The sequence below is a fragment of the Dipodomys merriami genome, unplaced genomic scaffold, assembly GCF_024711535.1.
Source record: "Dipodomys merriami isolate MVZ:Mamm:240054 unplaced genomic scaffold, mDipMer1.0.p SCAF_359, whole genome shotgun sequence".
NCBI lineage: Eukaryota > Metazoa > Chordata > Mammalia > Rodentia > Heteromyidae > Dipodomys > Dipodomys merriami.
The window spans coordinates 526,967-543,487 of NW_027205148.1; the positions used below are offsets into that span (position 1 = coordinate 526,967).

Genomic DNA, 16,521 nt, shown 5'->3' on the forward strand with positions numbered 1-16,521 from the left:
TTGTCTATCTCATCTCGCTATCTCAATTCCTGTATTACTCTTTGATTAGCTTCCTCACGTTTATGCAATTCCTGACTTTCTCTTTGTCTATTCTCAGCAAGCTCACGCAATTCATGTCTATCTCTTTGACTGGACTCAGCCTGCTCATACCATCCCTGTATTTCTCTTTGAGTGTTTTCAATCTGCTCATGCAATTCCTGTGTCAATCTTTGAGTAAGTTCCTCAAGCTCATGATATTCCTGTATTGACCTTTGGTTTGCCTCCTCTCTCTCCCTATCATGCTCACACTGAGTCCTTTGAAGGTTTTCAATTTTTTCATTTACCATGTTTACCTGTAGTTTTTTTATAGCTTTTGGGGAGCTCTCCCCTGGATTATTCATTATCTGTCCCCTGATTATCATGAGTGGGAGTTTAGATACCGGGACTCGCCATTTTTCTCGTGTTTTTCTGCTTGTTCTGCCAATTTGGGATGAAAGTAACACCAGTTTTGTGCTACAACACTATCTTAAGGCAAGCATCATCCAAAGTCTGTAGTTTCACAGTCAAAAGTCCGCAGATACAATCTAGTCCATCAGATATATTTATTCAATATCAAACAACTGTATACTAATGGGCTATGAACAACAAAAAATAATTTGGCAATCCAGAAATTATAAGGTTTAGGGAGAGATGTGGATAAAAATAGGAATAGAGGGATGTGGAAAGGTAAAAAGAGAGTTAAATTAACTAAGTCCTAATCTCAATAAGGAAAATAGTTTGGATAGAATGATAGTAGAGAGAGAAAAAAAAGAAGAAAAACTATGAAAAAGGAAAAAGAGACTAGAAAGAATAGAAAAACAAATATTAAAAATTATTAATTGAAACACTTAAAATTTATGCAAATTTAACAACGTAATATTCACAGAAGAACAGGGATAGGATGAGAGAAGGGGAGGGATAGAAAGGAGATGCGAAAAAGTAAAAAAAAATATCCTGAAAATATTATATAGGTATAAAGAGGTAGTACTGCTATTAAGAAACTTAAGTCAAAGAGGTTTTGAATTGAGTAATAAATTTCTGGATTGTGTACACAATGGGGGATAAGGTCTAATAATCGACTATTCGTATATCTGAGGATGAGCAGAACAGCAATTAAGTCACACAAAAAAGAATGAAAGAGGAAAAAAAGTGAAAAAAATGAGAAAGAAAAAAAGGATCAAAAGTTCAGTAGAGCTAAAGCACACACACACACACACACACACACACTCACACACACACACACACACACACAGCACAGATATTGCCCCAAAATAAAAATTAGAAGAGGAAGATAAAAAAGGTTAACAGCAAACAATTTTTTAAAATTAAAAATGAAAACAAAAAATTTAAACAAATTTTAAAAGGTACAAAATATGAGTTCTTTGATTTTTTTGGTGTGGGTGGGAAGATACTGTATCTCCCTTGTGTCTGTAACCAGTCCCTTGTTGGAGTCTCTGGTCTGCTTGAGGTGTTTGATTTCCTGTGGGTTGATTGGTTTCTTAAGTCAGTTTGTTTGAGCATGCAGAAAAATGTTCTGCTTTACCCAGAATTTTGTGATCCTCCTCCAAGGATAGTTCAATGGGAAGGAGATCTGCTTTGAGTATCACAAAAGAGTGAGATGGCTGTTTCCTCTAGTCTTTAGATGCTTTGATGAGTCTTGGTTCTGGGTAGAGTGGAGGCCTTTCAGCAAGCAGTAGAGTTTCCCTGAAGGGCTAGCTTCTGAGACACTTACAGAGCCTAGCCTGGAGACATTCTCAGGGTTTATGTTTACTGAATTTCAGTTGATTGTCAAGACTGCTGTAGGGAGGAGCAGCCTCTGGCTCTGTTTAGCCAGTGAAGAAATCAACACTTGAGGAGGGCAGAGCTATCTCTGCCTGGGCTGGATGACTTTTCCCTGGGTGGAGCTGAGCCTGGCAGGTGAGGTCAGGTTCCTGTGACCTGCTAAATGACTCTTGTTTTCCTCCAAGGCCTGAGTTCGAGCTAGCTGCTCAGCCAGGCCTTTATCAGCATCAAAGATGGAGATCTCCAGTAGTGGGGAGGGGAGGAGTTGCCTTTCCTCCTCTGCTCCCTTAGAAGGAATGAGGATGTCAGGCTTCTACTCACAGCAGAGTCTTGGTACGTGGGTCGTCTCTGGTCTTCGCTCTGCAGGATGAAGCTGTCTGTTCCTTGTCAGTTCTTGCTGGTGTTGTGTAGAATCCCCTAGCCCGCTGTTCTGGGGCCTTCGTCCCGGACTCTCTGTGTTTCAGGTTTGGTGGCTATGGCTGCCACAGCCACCGCCAAAACCGCAGCTGAGCCTGCTGGCAAGTGCATGGACCTGTACCCTTGCCTGGATTTTCCCTTGCTGGCCAAACTATCTGTACTGTGATGGCACCCTTGGTGTGATTCTCTTGCTTAGGACTGTTCACTGGAACACTTAAACTGCTTCCTATGAGAGAACATATAGCCTCCAACTTCTGCCTTACCATCTTCCCAGAACTCTTTTGAATTTTAATCATTTCTTGTTAATCTCATCTTTAATCTCTTTATACAAAATCAATAATTAATTCAAGGGAGGAGAAAGGAAAAATTTAATAACTCCTTACATTTTTCAATTTTCAATAACATAATATTACTTATATCATTTTCTGCTTAAGTTTTAGACTATATAACTCAATTTAGTTAGACCTTTCATAAAGCTATGTGTATTTTATTTATTTTATGTTGATTGTTCTTTCCAAAGCCTGCATGTCTAATTCCCTTGGTTTCTTTCATTCTCAAGTAATTAAGATTTCAAATTGAAGAATAAATTGAAGGAAGCAAACAAAAAATACAGTTCTTCTCATCTGATAATGCCTCTACAAGAATGAAGAAAGAGTTCATCTTGCTAAGGACCTATGATAGTATATCAAAAATAGAATTCATTGTTCTAGTTATTCCCTATCTTTGCAATGCAACTTAAATGATATAAAACACATTATACTGCTCAGGTACTTTTACGTTTTATCAGTTTTGCACATTATCATATGGACATTACCTCAGTCTACAACATTCCTTCATTATTCTGTCCTTGATACTTTTACACTACCAAGGAATAAGAAAACCAGTTTGATTTAAAGCATGAGACATTGTATACCTGGCTTCCTTAGAAGAAGAGCATGGTCAATAGATAATATTCCTTCTGGTTGCTCACTACCTGTAATGTTTTCTGTAATATTATTGCATTCTATTTAGTATTAAAAAATTATGGCTAAACTCAAAGCTCATTCATAGATGTTTATGTTAAGTATTTTGCAAGTTTTATTTCTCTCATTTCTTAAGATAACATTTGCTATATTGCTAATGTTATTATCATTTTAGTGTTAGGAAAAATTGTAATTAAAGGCACGAAGTGCATGGCCCAAAGACATACAGTGAGGAAGGAAATGAGTCACAGTCTCCAAAAGCCTTTTAGCAATACAAAAATTGTAGGTAAAATCTCTCCATTCTCTTACACTCTCAATTCAATATTCATATTGTCCTATAATAATAGCATGCCAAATATTGCCCATGGTGATTGTTTTCTGTTACATTTTGTCTCCAACACAGACTGTGTTGGTGACATTGGGTTATCATGCACAGAACTGAGCTTATAAATTGATGTCCAAAGAGAGTCAAATTTCTTTTGTCCCACAGCTCCATTGTCCTTTTTTAAAAAGTACTAGAACTTTTAAATATCAACACTTACTATCTTTTAAGAATCCGAAACGAATTAAATTCACATGTAATCACTCCAAAATGCTTTAAAAGTTGGAGATGATAAAACAGGCCCCCATCAAGTAAACTTTCTTCTACTTTTAAAATTATTCTGAAAGCCTTGTCCTGGCTGGTCACACCTGTAATCCTATCTACTCGGGATATCTACTCAGGAGCCTGAGATCTATGGATAACTGTTGGAAGCCACTCAGGGCAGAATAAATTCATGAAATTATTTTTCAGAAATTATAATGAACTAGCAAAAAGCCAGGAATGGAGATGTAGCTCATATATTAGCTCATCAACCTAGAGAGGAAAGGCCTAGCAAGACCTTGAAGCCCTGATTTCAAACTCTGAGCATGCCAAAACACAAGCATGTGCATGTGTGCATGTGTGCATGCGTGTGTGTACACACACACCCCCACACACACATTTATTCAAAATACCTTCATATCAGCATATCAGTGTTCTGCATTAATTTCTTTGTTAACGTTATTATCTGGGTAAAATAGAGGAAATAATCTCTTCTATATCAGAAGATTTTTATACTTTTTTTTTTTACTGTGAAAATACTGTACAGAGGGGTTACAATTTAATGGGCAAGATAATGAGTACATTTTTTATCAAGCATTGTAGCCTCCTCCTTTGTTTCCCCTTCCCATCCCTTCCCATCCTCCCCAGCCCTCCCACCCAATCCTCCCTGCCCCCCCACCAAAGTTGTAAAGTTGGTTTTCAACATAATGACTTGTACTTCTCATTGTTGCAATGGGTCCACCTGTAAAAATAACTGTACAGAGGTGTCATATTTATATGAGCAAATAATAAGTACATTTCCTAACAAGCATTGTTACCTCTTCCTTTCTTTTTCTTCGACCATCCCTTCCCTCCAACTTCCAAAAATAAACTCCCCTCCCCCTTCCCCTGTCTAAATTGTAAAGCTCATTTTTCAACATAGTGTCTTGTGCATCTCAACCTGTATCCCTATTTAAGTATTTTGTATTTCCCTTTCCCCTCCCCAAATTAGAGAAACGTATAAACAGGATGAAGGCGTGCCAACTTCAAATACAGTGAAAACAAGGGTTAGAGCGTAGGGGAGGAGCATATAAAGGAACAAAAAACATCACATCACACATTATAAGTATCTTAGAAACAATAGCAAGAAATAGAAAAACCACTTGTCTGATTCATTTCCGGTAATATCATCTTATCTGATATGCACATAGCTTATGATCTATTCTTATCCTAGACATATATTATCTGTTGAAAATAAGGGAAACCATGGGACCTATGTTTCTTTGGACTTGGCTTACTTCACTTAATAAATTTTTTTCCAAGTCTTTCCAATTCTTAACAAATTGGGCGATGTCATTCTTTCTGATGGAGGCATAGAATTTCATTGTGTATTTATATATATATACCACATTTTCATGATCCATTCATATTCTGTGGGCCATCGAGGTGGGCTCCATATCTTAGCTATTGTAAATAATGCTACAGGAAACATAGTTGTTCTGGGAGTTTTAGTATGGTCTATTTTGTGATCATTTGGGTAAATCCCCAAAAGTGTGATTGCTGGGTCATAGGGTAGCTTTATATGGAATCTTTTGATGAGCCTCCATATTGCTTTCCAAAGTGGTTGAACAAGTTAACACTCCCACCAAGAATCAAGTAAGGTTCCCTTGTGGCCACATCATCTCCAGCATCTTTAGTTGTAAAAATATGGAATGATTCAAGAATTTGCATGTCAACCTTGCGTAGGGGCCATGTTAATCTTCTCTGTATTGTTCCAATGTTAGTGTATGTGCTGCTGAATTGAGCACAGAGCATTTTTTATATATAAAGTGTAATTGATTTTCTTAAACTAGACAATTCAAAGAAAAGTAAGTCTTGAAGAATTCTCGTGAAATTTTAGAACCATGTGCCTCTTACATAAGCACACATTTAAGAATAGTCAAGATTGACATGTCAGAAACAAAATAACCCCAGATATTGTTGTTCAAGAGATGTGTAGGATCGGGGGGGGGAGGGTATTGGGTGGGGGGCTGGAGAAAGGCTGGGAAGGGATGTGAAGGGTAAACAAAGGAGGAGGCTGAATGCTTGATAAGAAATGTACTCATTATCTTGCCCATGTAATTGTAACCCCTCTGTACAGTATGTTCACAAAAAATAAAAATAAAAAAATGAGATGTGTAGGAGGACGAATTCAATTATTCTGTACAAGGCACCTGTCATAATGAACACTGCGGCAAGTGTTAGGGTTTGTTAAAAGTTTTAATGTTTTAAATATATTTAATTTTGGGAATTTGCTTATATAGACCAAAATTAGGACTGTTTGTCAGGTGATCCAACTTTTCTATAAATATTTAAGATTTATGGTAGCAGACATATGCTACTAAAAAGTACATTTCAGAGTTTATAGAAATATTACTAATGAGATGTTGCAAAGTCTTAGTGTAAAGAAGCAGAGTGAAGAGTTAAGACTTTGTTAACTGCACAGTTTATCTTAAAACTTTAGGGCTTCCTTACTTTATATGTTAGTGAGGAACAAATGATGATATAAGCCATATAAAAATGATGAGATGAGTCATAAAAAGCAATCTGAGTTGGTAACTTTAAAGACTACACATAGCCTATAAACTTTGTTGAACATCATATTCTTATTCATTGTTAAATGTACAGGAATGTGAGAATAGTAAAATTAAATATGTGAGTACATTTCAAATACTGAAAACCCTGGTAATTCTTTGATATTTTAATTCATTAATCATTAATATTTATTTATTTTGTTTCTATATTTGTAGTATTGTTTCCCTTGTAATATAATAAAGCTTTTTGTTATTCATCATCAGGAGGTACTTTGAGAAGGTTACTGGGATGGCCAAACCATTTTTTATAGTTGTATGTGAATTTACATAAAGCAAAATTAAGAACAAAATATTGATTAAAAAATTATCAAGTCCAGTCAGAATCAGGAGGGATGATAAATGTACACACTTAAAATCTTAGCCCTAGGCTGAAGCAGTGATATTACAGAGTTGAGGTCACAAAAGTGAGAGACTGTGTTTTGTTTTGCTTTTTACTTTGATTTTGTTGGCCATGGGGTTGAACTCTGGGACCTGGTTGCTGTACCTCAGCTCAAGGGTAGTGCTACCACTTGAGCCACAGAACCACTTCCTTCCTTTTCTACTTATGTGATGCTGAGGAATCAAACCCAGGGCCTCATGCATGCAAAGCAGGCACTCTACAACAGCCACCATCCCAGGTCCTGATAGCCTGGTTTTAAAAATTCATCTAAACAACATTTGCTTTCTGCTTTGGGTTATATAATGAAATATATGAATATTTTTTCATATTTTTGTGTATTTTTATACTTCTAAATTTATACTAACCCCAGCCACATTATTCTTTTCAAAGTCATATAATATCTCTGAGAGTTTGCTAATGTGAAAATTGTTTTAGCATTTTAAATTACTTCTGAGTCATTTTTATTTTTTTATTAAAATCATTTTATATTTTGGGTTGATGGATTATCATACATCAAATACCTTCAAATGTACATGTAGAGTCTAAAGATAACAGTATGAATATTCTCATACAGCTCTTTTATCTGTTATGCATTTTCAGTATTATGATATTTTTCCCTCTTTCACGCTCTCTCATTTCCTCTTTCTCTTTCATGCTCTATGTCTGCTACATAGAATTTCTCCTGGTCTACTATTATCCTTGAGGATCCACTGTCTTTGTGGGAACATGAGGGGACTAACATTTTCCCTTGCATTCTTTAAGAATTATGAGTGACGTGATATTATTCTTTGACATTGTAAATGGCAAAACAACAGGTCTAGGAATTCCTTTTCACGTTTACTACTATTACAAATTTTATCTCATAGGAATCATTTGGATGGGTATGATATTTTAACATGGTCTGTGAAGGTGGCTCAGTGGTAGAGCGCTTGCCTTGCATGCATGAGGCCCTGGGTTCTATTCCTCAGCAGCACATAAGCAAAAAGAAAAAAAAGCCAGAAGTGGCACTGTGGCTCAAGTGGTAGAGCGCTAGCCTTGAGCTGAAGAGCTGAGGGACAGTTCCCAGGCCCAGAGTTCAGGCACCAAGACTGGACCCCCCCCCCAAAGGATATTTTAACCTGTGACCTAAAAGTTCTTTTTCTTTCACAAACAACCTTTGTCTTTGATTATCAGTTTGTAACTACATGTAATGAAAATAAAGCTCTCCTATTGGAACTAGACCGAAGTTTTTCACAGGGATGAAAAAGAAGGTAATGATGGAAGTGAGTACAATAGAGCAAAGTCCTCAGAGCAGTTTATCATGAACACTTTGTGAGAATGACAATGTTCTGGGAACTGAACAATGATATATATGCATATACATTTGTATATGTATATTTATTTATATATGCATATATGTGTGTATATGCCCTTATATTGTACACATATATGTTACTATACACACAAATTCACATATACATATACACGTATACATGCACACATGGAGAAAGACACATAATTATAGCCAACACAAGTTTCATTAGTTGCTGAAAATGCCTTAGATGGAATGCTTGGAAAAAAAATATGTTCAAGATGTATTTGTCTCTAAGATTTCTTTTACCACTCTTCTTATCTCTTTAAACTGGTAGGTTTTGACAGATTGGACTTGCAAAATGCAGTACACCTGATAGCAAGTTACTCGGAAATGTCAGTATGTAAAGATCATATGGTGTCTCCCTGATCCCCACGGAATGCTTGCTCTTATACACACTCTCAACAACCAAAGTAACAGGAGAATATCATGGTAAAGAATAAAATTATAAGCCATTAAATGGCATCCTTCTTTGAGCTCTTTTCCAACAGCCAGCATCAATTCCTAAACAGATTAGTGAGTCCTCATAAAACTGGACCTCAGGTCAGCAGGTAACCAGCTCATGTGAAAAGTCCTATGAGAGAAATGCTGACTGAGGTCTTGCTGATTTTCTGGCCAAGAAAATAAGAAAAGAAGAGATTATTTTTAATATATTAAAGTTTGAGAATAATTTGTAACCTGTCAATAAATGTGTAGAACACAACTAAACCAACTGACAGAAACCTTGTCCATTTCATTTAATATGATCTTGGACTTGGTGAGTGATTTTACTTAAGTCTACACAGTAGAATGAGCATAAATCAAGCCAGCATTTCTTCATTTTTCTTCATTTAATATACAAAGATAGGATTCAGGTTGACCCATTGTAATAATGTTTTCTCCTCTTTTTGTGAATATTTATTATTAAGGAGTGAGTTCTAGCAGAGCACCAGTGGCTTACAGCTCCATACTAGTTGGGTTCAAATTTGACAATTGTAATTCAAAGCTATTCCAAGTAGATAAACCTAAGAGATTCTTTTCTCCACATGTGGTAAAAGGAAGAAATGAACGTGTGATTCAGGAGGTATAGAGTAAGCATTGGGAATTAAAGCCCAGATTGTTAGGTTTTAAAAGAGTAGTCGAGTAAGAACCACACAAACACGAGGTATTCAGGAAAGGGGTAAGTTTATTCATCATTCCCGCTGGCACCAGGCCATGTTGGCCCTCGATGCGGCTGGGAAAGTCCTGGGAAAGACCTGGAAAAGACCTGAGAAAGAGAGCATCTAGGGCTCGGCTAGGCCTTATCTAGGGTATGGATGGAGAAAGGTGTGGCCACATCAAATTCAGATATGACCTAAGCAGATGCAGATGTGATATCTTCCAGGAGTGCCACTTGCCTAGGTAACGCAGGTACTGGTAGGAGACATTGCTTGGAGGAGGGTGGAATCTGCTCACTATCCTGAAGCAGACCTTATATTCCAGCCTTTTAATAATCATGAAATAGGGTGCGGATCCTCTCTGGCTACTTCCTGCTGACAAGGTGTGTCGAAAATAGGGGTAAAAGGCTGGAATTTGGTCCCATCTCAGAGAAGGCAGTGAGCTGCAGCTGTCCCTTGGTGAGTGTGAGTCCTTTGATAAAGTCTGGCGAAGGCAATTCTCTTTGATGAAGTCTAGAGAAAGTCTCATGAGGTATTGAGGGGCTGGAAAAAATTATTAGAGAGCAAATAAATCGCAAGTGGAAGTACTTGGGGCTGAAAAATGTTGGTAGAAATGTCCCTATCTGGTGACTAGTTATAGGAGAATTCAGGTAACAAAGGAAAGAATGTGAATTCCCATCCAGTTAAAAGGTAGACAGGTATAAACATTAGATGGCAGGCTTCTTACTTACATTGACCTCCCGCCTCTGGTTAATTTTGAAAGGGCAGGCACAAAATGGCTGATATGACATCATCTCCATGGTCCCTTGTTCCCCAGACTGGCTGAGTCTAGGTGCTCGTTTCTGGGATGATTGTCTCAGTGAGTATTCATGGAGATTTGAACTCAAGGCCTGGGCACTGTGCCTGAGCACTTCTGCTCAAGGCTAGTGCTCTACCACTTTGAGTTAAAGTACCACTTCCAGTGTTTGGCTGGTTAGAATTAAGAGTCTTCAGCCATACTTCCAGCCTGGCTCTTTGCAGGTTTGTTGGAAGATGGAGTCTTAGGGATTTTTTCAGCCCCGGTTGGTTTGAATTGCAATCTTTGTCACAAAAACTCTTTATTATTTCCAATTAACCAACATGGCGATCAAATAGAATAAGTAGAGTTTACCTGGTCCTTACCAAGAATTGACCAAGTAATATTCTGCAATGACAAAACTCGTTAGATGTGAGAATGTTAGCACAGATTTGCCCAATATTTTAGAATCACGTATTCAGTACTAAAATACATAACACAAAACCAAAAAGGCAAAACTCAAAATCTAAAATTTTTTACATTAATATTTAGACATCTTTGCTAACAAAGCACATCAGATACTTGGGCCTCAGTTACCAGGGTCTGAGAAAAGAGCAATTTGTTAGCAAGGTACAATAGAATAGATGGATGGAGGAGTAGTAAACATGGTGGAAAGTTATTGGTCAGATAGGACCAAACCCTGAACCCACCATGTGGCCAAGATGGCAAACACATGATCGTGAATTTCTGAAAAAATGCAAAGAAAGCCTGAACAAATAGATGAAGCCTTGATTGGCTAGTCTTTGATAGGGAAGCTAGAGGAGGTCCCCGGGACCCAACTCTCATTACACTCTTCAGGGCACAATCCAAACAGTTGTAGAAAAGAAAGGGAGAGATACAAGAAGTTGAACATGATTAGCAGAGACCAAAGAGATCCTAAAAGTGAACAGACTTCTGACCGTTTATCATTGCAGAGGCAAAAATTGTCTAAATCTGAGAAAAGACTAAACAATTAGGTGCTTTGGCTATCCAGGGAGTGCAGGAGGCATTTCAGAGGGGTTTCATGGCACTGGAGTTACACACAGCTCCCCATTAAGGGTGTAGGAGAGAAAAATAATCAGTGAGTGAAGGTGGGCTTATGGGATGGAAGTGGCCCCACAACTTACCACTGAGCCCTCTAAGGGGGAGTGGCCAAGCAACCATACTCAAGTGCCCTTGGCTCCAGATGTGACTGGGCTTTCAGTTAAAGGCCTAGCAGGTTCTTCGGTGTGGAACCACATCTGGAGAGAGACTGAGCGATAGAGAAACCTTAGAGAGTGGTTCACTCACCAAAATGTACAAGCATGGATGTGGATGCAGAGGCCAGCAAGGAATTGATTCACTTTGTCCACAGCAGACAGACCGGTTCCCAAAAGGCCTTCAGAACTGTGGTATTCCGCAGAGCAAAAAAGGGAAAAACAAACAAAAGAAAAAAAAAAAGGAGAGGAATCCCACCTCCTATTCTGACATTAAGTCTTTCCTGGGTTCAAATGGCACCATTTATGTTAGGTTTTAAAAAGAGTAAGAACCACACCACACATGTGGTATTAAGGTAAGGAGTAGGTTTATTCATCAATCCCACTGGCAACAGGCCATGGGAAAGAACTGGGAAAGCGCAAGTCTGGGCATGGGCTAGGCCTTCTCTAGGGGATGGGTGAAGATAGGTGTGGCCACATCAAATTCAGATGTGACCTCAGCAGATGCAGATGTGACATCTTCGAGGTGTGCCTGTTGCCTAGGTAACACAGTTATTTGGCGGAGACTTTACTGCAAGGAGGATAGAGTCTGCTCTCCATCCAGGAGCAGACCTTACACAGGTACAGCGCAAGGACAGGAGTTCAAACCCCAGTACCAGCACAATGTAAAAAGAATGAGTCCTTTATCTTTGAAAAGGGATATTTCTCCAAAAATTCATACCCAGGAAAATTTTCAAGGTCAAAGACTGTTTGAAAGGCTCTTTCACATCTTAAACTGATTTCTCTGTTTGATTCACATTATGGAAAATAGGAATCACATTTCACATTAAAAAGTATGCACATTGTTGAACATTTTTAATGTTCAACAAAATGTAAAAATTGTTTATATTTTTAATGTAAAGGAAGCATGAGAAAGGAATTCACCTCATTTGGGTGAATTAGGTTTGACTCACTGACAGACTTTTGCAAGTAAATGAGGGTCTGTTTACATGTAAAGACGTCCATACAGATGGATTTCTAGGAGGGAGAACAAGCTTAGCTGCTGTCTAGGTTTGAATCAAAGTAAGTTTATTCCTATGAAATGACAGAGTAGCTCATCTCATAGAATTCTATGTGAACAGCAATTTCAAAAGGTTTAAAAAACCCATGTCTATGTTGTGAAGAACCAAGTTTTCACAAACAAAAACGAGTTTCCTGAGCCAAAAATATATGTTAGAGCAAAAGAAACTATGTTAAATATAGTTAATGACTGAGGGACAGGTGTAAAAGAGTTCTGTAATAACAACTAAACTATAAATTTTTCATCAAGTCCCTAACAAGAATCTCCAAGATAGACCTTGCTAAATCTGTCATAGAGGACTGGGTTTATGCAATTGTCAATTTTGTTTAGGGTCCAACACCTTCTATGGTCGCTTTGTTTGCAAATCGCTCACACCACATGCAGTGTCTGGACAAACGTGCTGTCTTGCTAGGCACCTAAGGGATTTTTGTACCACTGTGAATATTTATCATTTTACTTCTTGTAATTATACCTTTCAATGTGAAGTCCTTTCGTGATGAGAATAATAGCTTATGGAAGTGGTACCACGGCTCAAGTGGTAGAGCACTAGCCTTGAGCTGTAGAGCTGAGGGACAGCGCCCAGGCCCAGAGTTCAAGCCCCACGGCCAACACACACACACACACACACACACACACACACACACACACACACACAGACACATACATATTTACCACTTTGACTCATGTTAGGTTCCTGACATTGGATATCACACAATGATTTAATAATCAAACTTTCCTCCCCAGACATAAAATACATTCATACTTCCACACAAACAAAAACACCAGATCATTCAAAATAATGAGAATAATGAACCATCTACTCCGTGATTTCATTCATGATGATGCATTTTTCATATCATAATTAAAAATCTTTTTTAGTCTTTCTGATTAATAGACAAAAGTATGTTATCATATATTAGAAACTGTAGGTAAAATTACTTTTCCAAAGTTAACCTTTAATATATCATATCAAAGACTTCTCTTTCCTTCTTGCAGAATCTGTTTCTGGCATTTTGCCCTAATGGCTAATATTAAATTACAAAGGACATGCCATATTCCTTAATTCATTTTTCCTAAAGGTTATGCTATAGAGTTGAATCTGATTTGTTTACTGATTCTAAATTAACGTTTCTCAACAACTTGTATTATTGTTTATATTGCTCTTAAACCATTTGAAATGTCAAAAAGAACTGGATATTCACCTTAGCAATGATTGTGAATGGCAGCAATGTTTGTGGGGAGATGAAGGACTTGAATTATATGGAGTGCCTAAAAGATGGCAGTGCTATTTAAAGGGCTGATCGTTTAGTAATCTTTTAAAGTGTGGGCTTCTTATTTCATCTAAGAAGATAAAAGTATGCTTTTCATCACATTGTGGCCTGTAAAGCACTGGAATCATTTCCTTTGTACATCATATGCCCTGCTGCTACTGTAGTGAAGCCCACAAACAACTGCAAAGCTGTGTTAGCTGCTCTAGATTTTGGAATTTTCTTCCAGTAGCCCTCCCTAGTGATTCAAGCCCAGACTCATGAGATAGTCACATAATCCACAATTAAAAAGCACCACAATATAAAAGACCATGTGTAAAATGAGGTTCATTTTTTTCTTTATTGTTTCCTTTTTTATTGATTGTCTTTTAAGGAGCGTGGGGCTGTTTATTTCTCATTATTGTTGGTGTGACTTAAATAAATTTACCAGATTTTTGAAATAAAATAGATATAAAATGGCATATTTAGTCACAAAATAAAAGTAAACATTTGAGTGATTCTTTTCATTCTACTCCTGTTCACAGTTATTTTAAAATAACTTTGAGATGAGACAAGCATATGTGTAAATTGCCACGCACCAAGCACACAGGACTCTTTAATCTCTGGGCTTTGATTTCTATATCAACCACCTAGAAAAGAAAATTATCACTTGCTTCATGTCTTAAGTAATCTACTTAAAACAAGTGTTATTAATTTTATCAATACATCTCATAATCTATGGAATTGATGCATTGCATAAGTATTTGATTTCTTATTTCCACTACATTAATATTACACTTATTTTAGTATTTTGCACATGAAATAATGACATTCTTGAGGATAAAACATTCCTGTTTTTCATTTTGGTTGCCAAAATGGAACTATTAGAATTTTTGAAAATATAACTTTAAATCAAAACCTTCAAATTTCATAGGACTTGAATTGTGTTACTTACATCTTTAATGTTAGAATAAAAAGCATTATTAAATAGAAAGCAAAATTATGTTATCACTCCTCAATCCCTGAATTGACTTTATGATAAAAATAATTATATTTATATAATATATATACTGAAACAAAGTATGTGATATGGAAACAACAGACTGCTTTTTTGTTTTGTGTTCGTTGTTGTTGTTTATAGTTTGTGATGATTCTGTAGTCTTTACCTCATGCCTGTTATATTCATTGTATGTCTTCAGGAAGGTCAGGGGTGGGCACAGAGCTTTAGTGAAAAATTGCAGCAGTGGAGTTCATTGAACATTGATGAAAGTGAACTATTTAACACACGGGTAGGGACAGGAGGGTAGGACTGGGAACAAGTGAGGGACCTGAAGACATTTTATAAAAGGAAATGTACCCATTACTTGACTCATGTAATTGTAATCCCTCTATAAATCACCTTAATAATAACAGACTAAATTTATTTAAAGACAAACAAAATGTTGTTTCTTAGAATCCTAATAGTTTGTTTTGTTCACTGTTTTGGGCTGTTTGAGTCTATCTCTGAAAATAGATACATTGACATTCATTGTAGAAGTTGTGAGCTACTAGTAGATAAGACAATTATGATTGTATGGTTTTTTGAGACTCTGATTCATTTAGTCATTTATTCTAATTTGTATTATTTCTGTCTACTGGTTTTTCATTTGGCTTGATCCTGTTTTTCAAGTACCTAGTGCTGATTCAAGATTGTTCTAATTTGTTGATATACACACTCAAAGATATAAATTTTCCTTGAGTATTGCCTGTGCTGTTGTGTCCCAGAGGAGGTAGCATTTTGTCTGTTTCACTTCCACTGAATTCTATAAACGTTGGAACTTCCCTCCATATCTCATCAGTAACTCACTGATGATTTAGCAATGTGTTATTCAGTCTCTGTGTTTCAGAATTTTCTGTGATGCCTTTTGATGTTGAGATCTTATTTGGTCCCATGATGGGCTGACAGATTACAAGGAGTAATTTCATTTTTATTTTTGAACTTTCACAGATTTTCCTTGTGATCTGAGATATGATCTATTTTGGAGAACGTTCTGTGGGCTGCTGAGAGGAATATATATATTGTGACACTGCTAGATGAAATATTCTGTAGATATCTGTTAGGTATAGTTTGTCAATACATTTTAATTTAGCACTGAAGTTTTTGGTAAGTTTTACCTGGCTGGCCTGTCCAGAGGTAAGAATGATGTGTTCAAGAAACCAACAATGTGTTTGGATGTATACATGTATTTAGGGTAAGTAGTATTTGTCTGATAAATTTGGGAGCTCTAGGATTTGGGGCATTGATATTTAGAATTGTTATATCCTCCTAATGGATATTTTTCTTTACCAATATGTAATGTCTTTCTTTTTCTCTTTTTACCTTCATACCACTTTTAATTTATAGCCTATTTTATCTAATATTAGTATAGCTACTCTGGCCTCTTTATGAGGTCCATTTTTAATTTTTAAAGATGATGTACCGAAGGGTTACAATTACATAAGTCAGATAATGAGCAGATTTCTTTTTGAAGTGTCGCCTCTTCCTTAATATTCTCCCAGTTTTTCCCTTTCAACCTCCTTCCCCCATAAGTTGTATAGTTCATTTTTAATGTAGTGTCTATTGAGTAGCACTGCTGCATTTGTTCACCCTTTGTCCCACCATTTCTGCTCCCACTTGCCCTTTGAAAACTTACATATAAGACCAAAGGTGCAGAAAAAAACAGCATCAGAAGAAAGAAGGAAAAAGCAAACCAATAAAAAATCTTACATTATAATTTATTGGAGATCATTTTGATGAACATTTATTATAGGATAATATTCTTATAACTATTGAGCTTTTGTGATCCTCTCCAAAGGGCATCCTGCTTTGATCTCACTGTATAAATGTTTAAAATCTATATAATTAATCATGTCCAAGTGTAATGTTTTCTCTTTTACCATCCAAGTGTGTTTACCTGTAGAATTAGAGGCACATTCTAATAAAAC

General features: G+C 36.8%; 1 non-coding gene across 1 annotated transcript; it reads right to left on the reverse strand.

Moving 5' to 3' along the window:
• Positions 1 to 5,442: 5,442 nt before the first annotated feature.
• On the reverse strand, positions 5,443 to 5,549 carry LOC138804149 (U6 spliceosomal RNA). Its single transcript, XR_011365181.1, has one exon. It is a non-coding gene; the product is annotated as a U6 spliceosomal RNA (small nuclear RNA).
• Between the last annotated feature and the right edge of the window lie 10,972 nt (positions 5,550 to 16,521).